Consider the following 16,292-nt stretch of genomic DNA (forward strand, 5'->3'; position numbering starts at 1 on the left):
CCCCCAGACATGTGATTTGAGGCCTGGGCAGTTATGTGTCTGGGGTGGAGACCACATAGCCAGTGAAAATCCGATTATTTGTGTAAAAGCAAACCGTGGCCGCCATATGCCAAGGACACCAGTCGCCTAGATGCCCAAGGTATACGGGAGGCCGAGGGACAGCTCACCAGAGCCAGAGGGCAGGTAGGGGTGATTGACTATTAGAGGGGGGGGGCAACAAGGGGCAAACGGGAGCAACTGGCAAAGTGAAACTAACCAAAAGCGGGAGTAATCTACTGAACTGTTGCCTTTGTCTAGAGTGAGACTCTTAACCGCATGTTTCATTACTGGGGTGACCCACACAATTGGAAGAAGTGTTAATCTCAGCACCTAGCTGTCAATTAACCTTTCTGAAGCAGCAACTGGGGAAAGACCAGTGTAGGCCTGGCCTAGATACTTCCTCACCTTGTACAACAGGGGAGAGGATGTGGTGTAACGACCAGAGCTGAACACTTTGGAACTTGGAGAACCTGGTTTGAGTCTGTGTGGGCTCAACTTACTGTGATTCTGGGGAAATCACTTAACCTCCCTGTGCGTACAAGAAATGAATGCATCCTAGTGTAATACAACTGGTGCTCATGTAAAGTGCTCCAACAGCTTCGGGTCGAGTACCGCGCCGTATGAAATTGCAAAAAAAAAAAACTACAGTCCCACCCTTCACCCCTACCATCAGTGCTCTGGAATAACTAATCAGCACCTCCTTGCTAACACAGCTAGAAATAGCCCTGTGTACATCCTCATCACTCCATTGTCTGGGTCTCCACCCTCAGGAATGCAGGAAATACATTTCAACTGTCTGTGGAAGCTACCCTCACCCACATCTTGCGCCAATTACGGAGTAGAACTTTTAAAAAAAATACTACTTATTGACTACATTGTATGGCAATTTTGCTTAAATCAATACAAGACAGTAATACCTTGTCAAAAAATAAATGATTCTCTGATCTAAATGAGTTCCTCGTGAACAACTGTAAATTGGCTGTATGCCACAACCAGTAGAATACATTACGGACTCCACTTTACTTTTCTATTTAATAACATGAATCAAATTGTATGGGGAACCATTAGAAGATATCTGCTCCAGCATGTGTAAATCTAGTGTTTGTTGTTTGCTTAATTTAGCCCATATTTATTCTCACCTTGCTATGATCATGAGGCTACAGCCGAGTGCAACCTAAATCTCTTGATATTTTCCTGTATCTGCATCCAGTAATTACCGTACACTTTCTGCACTTGAGCTGATCCGCCGTTCTTGGTAGAACGGTGATCTAAGCCTTTTAGGGGATAATTGGACTGTTCGGCCGAGCCTAGTGCTTATGAAATGTACCGATTATAGCACTATGTCACTTGCAAATAATTATTTCTGCACGTTTGCATCCTCAGATTGTTGTGTGTAATCTCAAAAAGCCTCCTCTACACACATCATAACGTACCTTGATTTAAACCCTCAAATAATTGCCTCTCCAAGTCAAATGCATGTCTGCCTTAATCTCCATTGTTTTTCTGTAAATTGCCCACATCTCCTTTCAAAGATTGCAACCTTTACTGAAAGTCTTACCCGTGCAACCTTACAGTAACAAACTTGTTGCTCATCTAATATTGCCAACGTGTTGCACAAACTCTCATACTGCCTCCCACTAAATATCACATATAGCTCTAATTAATTTCAACCACCATCTAGAAATTGGAATACGTGCCTGGAGTGGCTTTAGCACCACAAGCCTAATCCCACTAACCAGCAATTAATACCATGCTGCATAGTGTAAAGCACTTCAAAGCTTCGTCAGTGGTAGTAAGCACTTTACACCTACCATTGTATAAAATAAATAACTCCCTGGCCCACATTATTATGAATACCAGACTGTCAGTAATTCCCTTATATTGCTTGACCCTCTTACACTCAGCACTGTACCAGCCCACAATAGTAAACCACCCATTATCAACTGAACAAGCATGCAATAACTTGAGAGATCTGCCACATGAGGCATGCACAGAGGACTTTAATTTAGTCCACCACAGCAGGTCCTAATAAGCTAAACGCTACAACCACTTTTTTAACATCTCACCGTAACAATCCAGTATGGGATGATGTTAACAAAGTCCACCTGGGCAGATCTTTCCACTTTGTCTTCCTCCGACCTCTGCCTGCTCTGGACCTTAAAGTTTAAACAGAATATGGGAGTTGACAACCCAATGCAGTAATCAGCTAAGAGGACAATGATCATAAGAAATACAATAGAGAGGTCTACAGGGCTGTTCAAAACTGCCAGCCTACTGAAAACCATAAACAGCACGCCTCTCACACTTCCTCACCTATCACACTGCTACTAAACACTGACACCCATAGCACAAGTACTGCATGTCGGTGGTCATAGAAAAGGTCAAGAAAACCCTTTCCATGTAGGACTAAAACAAAGACCACTCCCATTAAACCATACACACTATACAGAGTGGTTTACTACCCAATTAGACAAGTGTTTCAGATCCCCACTTGGAGGTAGTAAGTTCTATTTATGTTGCAATATAATGGAGCTGTTTATGTTGCAACACGATACAAGACCAGATTTCCCAAGTTTTTTACTCACATGGCGCGATTTTCCCTCAGTAATAGTGGCCAGACTGTATTTTAAACCTAATCAAGGACTTTGAGAATTTTTTGCCAATTTTTTTTCTTGTTTTAAACCATTGCTTCTTAGATTGTTTCTTCATGTAATTTTCACATGTTCTTGCCATGCTTTGTATTTAATTTAGCAAGATGCACAGCCAAATTTAGGAATACACCAACCAACCGGGTGTTAGTCGTGATAGGTTTACATGTTTGGGCAAACAAGGACTGAAACCTGTTGACCTATCACGACCTAACACCAGGTGCGGTGGATCATTAACACATCCACTTGAGTACCACCTACAAAATGTTTTTAACACTTCCCCTTCTCTGTCAAAAGACCAGGAACAGAGGTAAATTTTAACTCCCCCATTTTGACACTATTCGCCTTTTAATCACACTTGTCTTGAAACCAGACAGTCTCCATCCAGGTGGAGGAACCTAGATCACTTGGAGAACTGAAAACTCAAGTGATAAGACCCAATGATGATGCTATTCAACTAAAAGACAGAGCGGAGAATCAACATATACTGCACCCTGAGTTAGTGTGAATGAGGGTCTCCAGAACAGATTGTAAGACCCTGGAAAAGTAAGATATAGGATTCATTCTCTTCTGATTATCAGGGCTGGCGCTAGGCATGGGCAGCGAGGGCAGCTGCGCTCTCAGCCTCGGCCCCAGCTCACCAGCATGGGGGCACGCACTGGTGATGCGTCCTGTCGGTTCCCTGGCGAACCATTTCAAAGAAAGGTGTCACCTTTCTTTGAAATGGAGGGGCCCCCCTCCACGGACCTCTCAGGGATGGTATCTGGATACATAAGGGAGGGAGACGCTCCCTTCAATTGAAAGGAGACCCATTCACAGACACTGTGGGAGACCCATTGTCCATCATTTTGGCGCCCCCATAGTTTTAACTTTTAGCCCACAAGCAATTCTCACACCTATCGGACTGAAGGTGTGAGAAATGCTTGCGGGCTCAAAGTTAAAACTGGGGGGGGCGACAAAATGCTGGACAATAGGCCTCCCACAGTGTCTGTGAATGGTCTCCATGCAAGGGGCCACTTATCTACATTAGAGGGGCCTCGCACATTCCTTTTTAGCCCATGCCCTCGCAAATCCTAGAACCGGCCCTGCTGATTATGATCATTGTTAGCAAGTGTCACGAGGAAAATGCTCAAATGTGTTGTACAGCACATCCTGAGCTTGGAAGGACGCCCACTAGAGGGATGACTGCGTAGTCGGCAGTGCAGATGTGGAGGCAGATGTTTGGTCTTTTGTGAAACAAACAATGTCTGAGAAATTTGTTGCAGCCTCTCGTTGCCAATTTATTCCACTCCGGGCATTGTGCCCTCATGTTAGCCCAAGAGCAGTAGATGGACGTTTGTGTCCTGCTTAAACTTGTGATAGTCACCGGATGCCGACGTGGGCAGCACCGTTTTATGCGGTAAAGTACAAAAAGATGGAATGGATACGTTACAAGGTGTGTAGGAAGGGCGTGGGTCGTCATTGAACAGGAAAACCCAGAAGGCAGGAAGGAAAGGAGAGCTTTGTTGTGAAACCCACCTGGTATCCTGATAGTTTTTAACCACTAGTCTCCAGCCAATAGTGGACTGTAGGGCAATATGGCAGTGGGTGGGCCGGTCTGACAGGCCAGCGTGTGGGTCAGTTTTTGGCTGTTGGTTGCCCTGTTTATGGACTGCTGGGTTAGTTTTTTCCTGTTGATTTCCCGGATATTAATTCAAACTTAGTCTGGAGCAAGCACACATGCATGCAGTCTCCAATGCCTTGTGAAACACCTATGCAATGTAACCTTGCAATCTCTCAACCGCCCCAATATGCGAAAGTGGGACATTTTTTGTTTTTTTTTAGCAATCTGATTCGGTAACAGGGAACACTGGGGTTCTCTTCCAGGACAACCCTGACTGTAGCTAAACAAGGAGCAGCGTCAGACCAGAAACCGGTAGGACGGAAAAAGACTAAGATAAGGACGTGGGAGGGGGGGGGAGACAATTCAGATAAGAGAAGGACAGCCCACACAGTCGAGAGAAACAACCCAGCCTAGATGAAGGATGGTTTGGATGGAGAAAGACAGTCCTGACCAGACTTTCTAACGGACTAGTCTCATTTGATAATGAAGTGGGATGTAAACTTAGACCCGAGCAGCGCAGACATTCAACGCCTCCCAGTCAGTGGCAGCTATTGTGAGCGGGGTCGGGTGTTACAGCTCTTAAATATTTATGTAGAGCTATTGGGCCTCCTCAAACCTTTTTTCCCCGCCTCTGAAGACTAAAGAAATGGATCCCTGTCAGTGTGCCTTGACATGTTGAAGGCGGTTTAGTACTTCATTTATTTAAACCCTTCTGTGAATTTTCTCAAAGTAGTTAATGTTATGTAAACCGAGGAAATGCAAAGCTTGACGGAAAATTGACAGCAGCATGTAGCATCAGTACAGCAGAACAAACTATGTCAGCACACTCCCAATACTTGATGGCGTCCAGGCAGTATGGGTTGTCCCTGGTATACAGAGCCACACACAGCGCCGCCCAAAACCGGACACTGTACTTTAAATGTGACGCGTATTAGTAAACTATGAAGATGAACTAATACTTCCATTAGTCTTATTCGAGTGTCCACTATTAACATATTGTGCGACTTCTTGCTTCCTATGGTTGTCTTATTGCTATAAGGCAGCCATTATGGTGGGAAGAGCTCTGCCATTCAGTTGGGGTTTTGAAAAATAACGTCAAGAAGTGTAATAAAAATCAATATAATTTGCTCGCGACTAGGTTTCTAGCTACTGCACATTTCTATTTTTCATTATTCTTTGCTGTTCTCCCACGTTTGTGCTTTCAGTGAAATTTCCAATAAAGCTGCGTCTTCCCTCCTTTTTGATAATCTCTAAACCGATAAAATGATGCCTGGCACTTTTCTGACCCAAGGGCGTACTCTACTTGTCATCTCCTGTCCGTGTGAAGCAGTTACCTGTACCATTACCTTGGTTTGTTGTTGAACCTTCCTCACCCTCATCAATTCCATATCATCAACTGCCTGGTCAGTATTCCTCACTCTTGCCCAGACCCTCCAGGATTTCGCGATTTCGCGGTTTGCAGCGAAATCGGCACTTTTGTAAAAATGCCGCAATTTTTACAAAAGTGCCTGCGAAATCAACACCCAATTAAACTCTTCTCCCCTCTTCTTCTTTTCTAAATCATAATTATTATGATTTAGAAAAGAAGAATCGGGGTTTGAAAATGCCTGGGTGTTTTTGGCTGCCAGCCAGGCTTTAGCAGTGAAATATGTCGACTGTGCAGCCCCTGCCTGGTGGATGACATAAAATGCGTAATCGGAGAACAACTCGGCTTCCTGTGTGAGATATGACTTCTAAAGCACTGACGAAGACGTGAATCACTTTAAAGAACAACGGATGATAAACATACACCACGTGGGTAACGCACAGCGATCTGAAGTCTCAAAGAGCCGCGCTATGTTTAAATTTTTCGAAAAAACACGACATAGAGTGGAACTTGACACCGAGAACGCCCTGGCTGTGCCAGTGAATTATGCTTGTGAAAGAAATGCAGACCCTGATGGACATGGCCGTGCCCGCTCCATTTCAAGTCTACATCCTCAAGTAGCGTTGGGTGTAAATCAGGCTTGCTTCAGGTGTTCCTTCAAACAATCAGGTTCTACCGTTGCCACTCTAAACATTAATTGCCTCGTTTTTTAATCCTTCCTGCTTCTTGCCTCCGTTAATGAGTGGCTCATAATGTTTTAGACACTTGAGTATATTCAAGCAATTAATTTCCTGTAACTGTTTTAGTTCGAATGTGGTTTTACCTTGAAAAAACAGAAGGTAATATTTATTTGTACATGATTAATTAAAATCTTTACAAAAATATAAAACACCAATAGAAACATTAAAACCAATTTGTAGTTAAGATTAAAAAGAACAAAGTTTGCAGTGGTCAGATCAAGATTGTCCTCAGGTACTAATGAAGAACTTCAAACGATATCAAGTCTTTTTCTTATTGAGTCAAAGAACTTCACGACCTGGCAGTTACATTTTGTGTTGCTAGAGGTAAAGCATAGTTTGACTGCAGGTCCGAACAGCATATGACTTAAAGGATGGAAGCAGAAGGTTGCGCCTCAGGTCCCTCAGTCTAGGGCATATACAAATCACGTGGACAATGTCCTCTTTGCCGGACTTACATAGGCGACACTGTTGCGAGGCGGGTGTTCTCTCCCAAGGGGGCAGGTGCGGCAGTATCGGGATTATGCCAAGGCGTAATTTTAAAAACTTTTCTTTGACTTGTATTTTCATCCCGATGTAAGGTATGCTTGTGGCTGTATTTTACCATAATCACCCAGGGTTGTCCATCCGTGCGCTCGGTTTGCTAAGTCTTTCTTATCTTCGATCGCTGAAATAATGCGTGCTGATTTTTTTAGCCAGTTTTTTAAAGGATTGGAGATCTATAGACGTTTCCCAGGTGTCAGAAAAACCTAGGACTTCAATTGATTAAAAAAGATAGACTCTAGGCAACGAGGTGCGGTGCCGTAATAACTCTTCCCATACGTTGGCATTTAGGGAGTCGGCCTCTGCATTGCGGATCTTGCGCCAGCTTGCCACGTACGCACTCCGCCTTTCTAAAGTTTGTTTGACAATGCCGAACTCCAAACGAATCTGGGCAGGGGAGACGTATGTAGGAAGGTTAAAAATAGCCCTAAAAGAGTTGGCTATGACTGTGTCCAGCAGTACGGCATCCTTCCCGTAAAGTGATTCACTCCCATACGTGAGCGTTGGCTGTAGTTTCGCACGCAGGATTTCAAGGAATGTAAGATCAGGGAGTTTTGCCTTTAATGATTTTAGTGCTAGATAAGTCATTGTGGATTTCCCTCGGATGGAGTGGAGTTGAGGCCTAGAGTTGTTGTTTGAGTCCAAGAGGACACCCAGATATTTGTATGAGGCTACCCTGTCAAGTTTTTCTCCATTCAAGTACCAACAAGGATTTCTTTTTTTACTGTAATTAACCGTCATGGACTTTGACTTGTGAAGATTTATTTGGAGGGCGTTCTTTGCTGAAAAGGCGTAAGTTGTGTTCAGGAGGTGCTGAAGGCCTATTTGAGAGCGGCTTATCAGCACTAGATTGTCCGCATATAACATTTGAAAGGGTAATTTTCCCTAACTTGGGGGCATGATTGCGGCATTTGTCGAGATCTGCAGGTAGATCCGCTAGAAAAGATTAAATAAGATGGGCGCTAATAGGCAACCCTGTTTTAATCCTTTTGTCGTCCTAATTGGCCTCGAGAGGTGTGTGCCTGCCCCAAGCTTGATTTTGATCCAAGTATTGGAGTGGAGCAGTATTAGGACGTCTAGGAGGCGCTTCGGAATACCCCAATTGTATAGTTTCTGCCAAAGTTTGTTGCGATCCACGTGATCGAAGGCGGCAGCATAATCAATGAACGTAAGGAATAAGGGTGACTTGGTTGCTTTTGCTGCACCCATCAGGAGGGACAGAGCCATGATGTTAGTTGTGGTCCCTTGGCCTTTACAGAAGCCCGTTTGGTTACGAGGGATGATGGAATTTTCGGAGGCCCTTGATGATAATTCCTCCAGTATTAGACCTGCAAAATATTTTGCTTCTACGTCTCACAAAGCAATAAGACGGTAACTATTTGGATGACTCTTGTTCCCATGCTTATAAATCGGACTTATGACGGACCTATGCCATGAATCAGGAAGCGTCAGAGTTAAACTTGTGTTGTTGAATATTGGTGCCAGAGATGCACTCCAGAAATATGCATCTGATTTGTACAGCATAGATGGTATTCTATTCGGCCCTGGTGCTCCATTGGGTCTCCCTTTTGTTATTTGCCGTCTGCTGAGATAATTTTCATTGGCCCTTGCTAGACATCCTTTGCAGGTCTTTCTTCCTTTTTAGGATGGTCAGGTTTTGTTGGCCTTATTCCTTCACGCTCCCATGTTTCTTGTATGCTTACGACCATGTGATGATTGGGTTGTTCCTCGTTTCCAGGCCTTGAGGTTTTTGTGCCAGGAGGCATTATTACCGTGTCACCTGTGATGTCTTCATCGTTGAAGTGTGATAATAGGTATTTTGTCCATACTTCCTCTGATATATGTGAGTTTTGCCCTAAATGGTCGGGGTTCTGTAACCTTTTTACCATTTGCCAGAACCTGGAGCTGTTTTTCTGCTTCCCCTCGTGGACAATTTTTACCCAAAAATCGTCATTTCTTTGCTTTTGGCTTTCCCATTTCATCCGTTTGAGCTGTTTTTTCGCTTCCCGCAGAACTGTTTGCAAGCTGCTGTTTGCCTGGTCCTTTCGCATAAGTCTCAAGGTTTGGTTTATAATTCGTTTTTGTATTTTCATGTCCGGGGGTAGATGTTTCCAAACTGAAGTCCCCTTTGTTTGGCCAGAGTTTTTGCACACCGTACATCTCATTTTCGCCATCATGGCATCGATGAAGTTTTGCCAGACGTCCGACTGCTTGGTTGAAGACCCAGAGACTTGGGGGGAAAAAAGGGTTTTCGTAGTGAGGCTGATGGAATCAATGTTGCCGGAGTTACACCGTAGTCGCTTTAAATTTGAACTGACTTCTGTGTCTGGGCCGGTAAGGGGCTCAATTCCCAGTTGGATCTTATTTCACTAGAGGCAAGTGATCGCTGAAGTCGCTCGCTTCTATTTTGAATGAAGAAACCCAACAAAACATATTCAGAGATACGAACATGTAGTTGAGGTGCGAGGTTTGTGAGTTAGTGTGGAAAGTGGCTACTGGGGGGTCGTCTTCAGCGTAGCGGCCGTTTAAGGCCCTTAGATTGAGTTGCTCCAGGTGATGTAGGAATTTTTTCGAGTGCTTCGTTCGGTTGTTATTTTTTAGGGCGCCTTGTGGCGGCACGCCACACACTGTAATCAGTTCTTGAATGAGGTCGCTGTCTTGATCTTTGCTGAGGAGAAGCGTGTTGAAGTCGCCAGCCAGGATGAATAGGTCAGACACTCTTGCTTCCCTTATTTTTTCTAGAACTTTCGCCAGCTCTTCTACCGCCTTATGTTTCTCTTTGGGGTGAATATACGTGTTGATTATAATTGCTTCCTGGGGCTGCGTTTTTAGCCCAAGTGAGAGCTTTATCACCTGGATGACACTTGGTGGAGATATATGAATGTCCATTGCCTCGATTTTGCCTATTGTCGATATGGAGGCGAGGACCGTCAACCCTCCTGATCTACGTCCAAAGGTTGAATTTTTGTTTGCCGGGATAAAGCAAGATGTGAACCCCTGGAGGTCGAATGCTTTGTCTTCCCAGGTTTCTTGTAATAAAAGGAGGTAAAATGTGACTAGATATTGTAGAAATTCAGGGTCGGTCAAATGTGACTAGATATTGTAGAAATTCAGGGTCGTTCCGCTTGCTTTGTAGACCATTGATATTCCAGGAACACATTTTTATATCCCTGCCCCTTGTTAGGGATTGGAGAGCGTTTGCTCTTTTTGTCAGTAGTCTGCAATCGTAGTAATGATTGTGCGCTGAATTGACTTCCAATTGAGGTCGGTTGTAAACAAGAGTTGACTGCCTTGGTTTTTATTTTGTCCAGGTCGAGGGCTTTTTGTGTTTCCGATGTGACTCCCAGGTGAACTGCTCCTGGCTCCCTTTAATATTGAGCTGGTGTTTTTTTGAGACTCTGGCCAAGTAGGGGGTAGAAGAGGAGTCGGGTAGCGGAGTTGCTTTTCGAGCTTCAGGGCAATTCCCCATTGCTGGAACATTGCTTCTTCTTTCATTATTTTGTATCCTCCCCTTTGTTGTCCCTCCTTCAATTCCTATCTTGCTCCGTTTGAGGCAGGGTGCATTGGAAGTATAAGGTAGGACATGCCCTGGTGTGTGTAGCATGTCCTAATCAGACCCTCCAGCATTTCAGGATTTCGCGATTCATGAAAAAATCACAAAATCAGCTGGCAAGCACGACGGGCGCGATATTTATTTTACTGTCAGCACTACCCATAAAAGGGAGTCAGTGTACGCAACACAAGAGGAGGCTGTACCTCTGCACCCAGGGAGTGATGGGGGTCTTTGTGACGGCACCCAGGGAGCAAATGGGGGCTGTGTGACTGCACCCATGGAGCAAAGGGGAGCTGTGCGACTGCACCCAGGGAGCGTTGAAAGTCGTGCCCCGGCAGGGGTGCACTCATGGGCGCTAGAAAATCCCAGGGAGAAATACGCCCCCTCCCACAAGGTTCGTAGATTGGAGCTGTGCTTCCGTAGAGCTGCAGAAACTTTAAACATGCTTATTTCAAAGAGGAATACTATGCTAAAACAGGTTCCATTAATTTAGGGCTGAAAAGGAATGATTATGAGTAAAATAAAGTGCTGCAATAATGCAGCTAAATTTACATTTTGGTGCCGCTAAATTTACATTTTGGTGCCGCTAAATTTGCACTTTTATGCCGCTATATCCTGGGGGTTCTGCAGTTGCCACATGAAAGACACAGTATCCGAGTTGGACATAGAATAAGAGCGCAGCCCCACCTCCTCCCTTCCAGTGTCTCCATAACCAACAATAACCACTGGCTAAAAACCCATTAACACATGGTCATGCTCTTAAAGGGGAAGGTGGGATTAGTCTGATGCAATGTCATGTTACCTTGTAAAAAATGTATAAAGAGCGCATTACCACCCAGAGGATCTCTTGGTGCTAAACAACCACTTGAAAAGGACTTGTCACAAAGGGATCACATGCACAGTATTATTTGAACAACTTTGTTTACAGATTAGGTGAGAAGAAATGGGTCTAAGGTAGTGGTAGGGAGTTCTACATTGATCATGGCTAAACCTAAGAAGGCTTGACCTCGCATGCAAACTCTGCTAAATATGGGTTGAACTACAGTTTGATTAGATCGCTAGAGAGTTCTAATATGGGTTTAGGAAATTAGGCATTAAAGAATAAACTTTGGGACCAAGCCATACAGGGTCTTAAAGCTGCAAGCTTGAATAGGAAGCCAATGGATGAGATTTTAAGGAAGGAGCAGTGCGACAGCAGCAAGAAGCCAAGAACATGATTCAGGCTGTATCAAAGGGGACCTGTGCAACAGGAAAGACATTTTGATTTAATGTTATTTTCCTTTCAATGGGTTTCCTCCTTCGTTGTCTTGTAATACTAAAATAGCATACATCCTAGGCTATCAAGGCAACTTAGAGAGATGTCTGTGTTTATTAAAGATACTCCTCAGCTTAAGTGTAATATTTTGGAATGGAAATTGTGTTAAACATATCTTGATAGCAAACCAATTTAGAGAGGTACTTTAAGCATCAGGGTAAGTTTAATGCACAGAATCCACTATGGAAGCCTCTTATTAAAAATAACTGCATTAATGAAGTAGGGGCGGAGTATAGGAGGATTCTGGTCTCCAGTCTATACCACCAGTGAACCAGTTGGGCCGCGCCAAGATCGGTTTATTGCGAATACTCCGTAAATAGATTAATTTAGAGACTGCATTCTTTAGATGCATCTCAGAGTCACTTCTCAGCGCACAATCTTAGATTCCCAGAATATAGCTGTGGCAAAAACATCTTCCCTACAAAATGCTTCAGCTTTTTGCCTGACCGTGTTTAAGTGCTTTATTAAAAACGACGAGCAAGTTAATGAAAGGAGACCTCTGCTCTAAAGTAATATGGTGAAGATTGCTCATATATTTTTTATGCCGTCTGCGTGTTTGTGGTACTGTCATCTGGTTAATTTCTGAGATGTCTGGGCGGTGTTGAAGGTTGTGTCTTTGTTCGTATAGAGAAAGCAAATATTTAGACCTATTGCCACTGCCCTTCTCATACAAGTAATAGTGTAAGTATTTCTGCTGTCTAGAAACAGTACTAGCATTCCAACTGTGTTTTCTAGGTATTTAATTTTTAAATATGATGGACTCTAAATGAGGTACTTAACCGAATGTTATACAAATATTACACACATTAACTAAAAATATGGGGAGCACCGTGCATGCTCGAAGTCAATGAGTGAGTGGAGGGTTTGCTATCTTCTAAGAATGGGGGTAGACTTTTCTTCATAGTGCTTTGATGCTCTTTACGGAGATGTCTTCAGCTCTTTCCTAAATGGGAGCATGGTTGGGGCAGTGTTGATAGATTCAAGAATTCTGTTCAATATCCTCGGCGCATAGGTAGAAGACGGCCTTTTGCCTATTTTTAGGGCTCGCCTGTCCCATTCCAAAGGAATGGATAGGGAAGAATTTTAGTAGGCAAAATAATTGTCAAACCAACGGCAGATTTTCAACAGTTCACGTGAACAAGCACGCGCTTTCCCCCCACAGTCACCATCTGTGCGTCCACATCAAAGCAACAATCAGCCTCCCTCCCACTGGCATCTGAAGCTTCCCCCAGCGTGCGCTCGTCCTCAGGCAGGCATTTCTCCTCCCCTAATTATTCACTTCTCTTTCACGGCCGCCAGGCCGTGCATTTCTCTTCCCCCCCCCCACCCTCCTCCACACAGCAATGCCAAGAGCTTGTTTCCTGTCTCTTAATTGCTTGTTTTACTAGCATTGTAAACATGGCTATATATATGCTAGGTTTGTAAATGTGTGCACACATATTTAGCAGGCTACGTTTACATAACTACTATGCCGGAGCAGGCCCTGCCCCACCACTCTTTCTCTCTGCTGGGAGCAGGCAGAGGCCCTCCTGTGCTACCTGGCAGACACAGATAAATGACTTAAAAATATTTCACACGTCAGAGGCACCCGTGAAAGGAGAGCATACCTTTCAATTCGGCTTTTCCAGGATGACATGACCTTTGCTCCAAACACCGTGACATACATTGAACATTAACATAAGCGTCTGGACACCAGGACAGTCTTCTGAAAACTGGGACTGTCCACGAAAGTCTGTATGCAAGACTTAAGTGTACACGCCTACGTCTCCCTGCATGCATTCCCCTAAGGACGTCTGCATACCCTGCTCCAAATGTAGCAGTTCATTGCTTGCCGTCTTGTCTTAGCTGTTATCTGTTTAAATCATTACATTCTTGGGTGCAAGGTTAAGGGGGTACATTGCCTAAATGTCTCCGGGAGCTAGTGCACTATATAAGAACCATAAAGTATCCTACAACACTCCAGATACTCACCTGTACAAGTGTGCACTGTGAGGCCGCCACAAGACATCTCACACCAGCTCCTCAATGCACTCTACACCATCCCAACTGCGAATCGTACACCATTCCGAGCAAGCACCTTATATCATCCCAACTGTGCACCGCAGACCAGCCTAAGAAAGCATCATGCACCATTTCAAACATGCACTGTTCACCAGATCAGTACTGCAAACATGAACAGCAGAGGGGCCAACATTTATCCTAGCTCAGACCACAGTGCACTCTCTACACCAAGACAAGCATGCACCCTGCAACAGCCAGAACATGCGTTCTAAACTAGCCTTCGCACCATCATTAGCACGCACTGTACACCAATTCAACCACCCAAATCACATCAGCTCCAGCACACATCCTGCAAATGCTCACACCTCCGCTGTACAGTAGCCCTGTAGCAGCATGCACCAGACACGAATTTCGTCAGCCATTACAGTTTTTAACCACGTCAAAATATTTGTATACTGAGTTGTAATCATTCCAATTATAGTTCATGTGCAATTTGAAAACAATATATGTCATTCTTGCTCTTTACTGTTCATCAAGGCAGCACTTCTCCACAAATCACTTATCCAAGTGTTTAATTAAACTTAAACTGTGGTTCTGCTTATCAAGAAGAAGAGCACCAAACACCAGCTACAAGGCCCTGGGCAAGAACGCCAGCCACACCCATTCAATCCCACAATCTGTCTATTAATGAGACATTCCTACAGAAAAGAACATTAGAACCACAAACACACTGCTGACCTTGCAGCCATTAACCCAACCATGATCACAAACACACTGTTGTACTTTCAGCCCATAAACCCAAATAAACACAGGTCCCACAGCAAAGAACAGCAGAACCACAAACACACCGCTGACCTTGCAGCCCATAAACCCAACCAGACACAGGTCTAGGTTAAAATCATCAATATGGAGGGAAGATGTATTAGGCCCCAGTGGCGCTGCAGGACTTTCCTTATTCTGCCACAGATATTCGACAGCACTTGACAGAAAACAAAGGAAACCTGTTTGACGGCCATCATTATGAGTAAATACTATCGGAAAAGGATGTACAATACATAATTCTGCTGCATGGTATGAGCATTCCACTAGAAAAGTTACCAATAAAGCGAGTTTACAGCAAATGCACCAATGCAATACAATGCAAGTATTGTGTGTGCAATTTTAGCTTTAGCCTTAGACAGCTGCTGATGAACGAGGTTTTTGGGCCGCAAAGATGCCCCTAAGAGTGTCCCAGCTCACTCTGCTTTGATGTGCTGCTGTTACATCCGAGTTCATTTTAAGTGCCGTTTACGAGAGACTTTTACTGCAGTGTTTCTCTACTTTTCACCACACTTTATTTATAGTGTTTGTAAAGTTATGGTGTACACTAGGAATTACTGGAAGCATTCGTATGAAGTAACAGGGAGGCAGGAAGAACAACAAACAAGCATTTGCAATGCAATAGGTCTCGCATTATTTAACAATGCCAATAGCTCAAACTTTAATAATGCGAGACCTATTGCATTGCAAATGCTTGTTTTCTTTCTCCTTTATCTCCAGTCTGATGGTATCCTGACTGCCTGCGTGCCAAAAGCCACCAGGAGTGCGGGGCTTGTTAGCCAGATAGGTGAGGGTGCCAGATGTGAAGTCTTTGTATATGATGCAGCTGAGTTCGAAGATGTTGTGGGCCTCCAAGGGGAGCCAGTGGAGTTCCATCAGGGTGCGAGAGATGTGGCTACAATACTTCAGGAACATTATTAGACAAGCTCAGTTGTGTAAGACATTCTTAATGGGAAGCAGTCTTGGAAACCTGGGAGCATGGTGTTGACTAAAGAGAAAGGGATCTAAACACCTTTTTTGTGGCACCGAATGAGTTTTCTGGCGGTGCTCCTGTGCGCAACACGTTCTGTGTGCAGGTTGACAAAAAATAAGGAGGGGGGCGAGATGAAACAAAAAAACAAATTAACATATCCTATCCTCCATCATAACTCTACTGCTCAGTCCTTTGTAAATGACCTTCTTTGGTGTCTTATGCGAAATCTATTTCTCCAGATCCAAACAGTGAAGCCTTGTTCTCCACCTTGTTATTTTTTAAAAATAAATCTGTTTTGGTTTTTTTGGTTAAAAAAACATTAACATGATTAAGGGGTTGACCGTTCTGAATCAGAGACATTACCAATTATACATAGACTTATGTTATACAAAAGGAGGCAGTATAAGAGCACGAGGATTGTCTCAGATATGTGTCACATGCATCAATGAACAGGCTTGAAGTCACAATCCGAATTCTAAAGGCATGGACGACTCAATGCACCGGGGACGTTATTGTTCTTCTTGCTTTTGCCTTTACCAGGGTTTCTGGTGCCTCAGAAACGGCATCTCTTGAATCCTGTGCCTGGAGTTGGTGCAGGAGATAGAGACTAGCAGAAAGTAGGGATTGAGGTACAGTAATTGAGCAATCCAAACAATTCTAGCTTTCAAGAATTTTACCAAACACATGCCCCAGCA

The 16,292-nt window shown here is 44.0% G+C and overlaps 1 protein-coding gene across 4 annotated transcripts in view; it reads left to right on the forward strand.

The window, feature by feature from the left end:
* Nucleotides 1-16,292, forward strand: part of REM2 (RRAD and GEM like GTPase 2) — a 278,221-nt gene that overhangs the window by 185,462 nt on the left and 76,467 nt on the right. The window lies entirely within an intron of this gene.

Source organism: Lissotriton helveticus, chromosome 5_1 (genome assembly GCF_964261635.1).
Source record: "Lissotriton helveticus chromosome 5_1, aLisHel1.1, whole genome shotgun sequence".
NCBI lineage: Eukaryota > Metazoa > Chordata > Amphibia > Caudata > Salamandridae > Lissotriton > Lissotriton helveticus.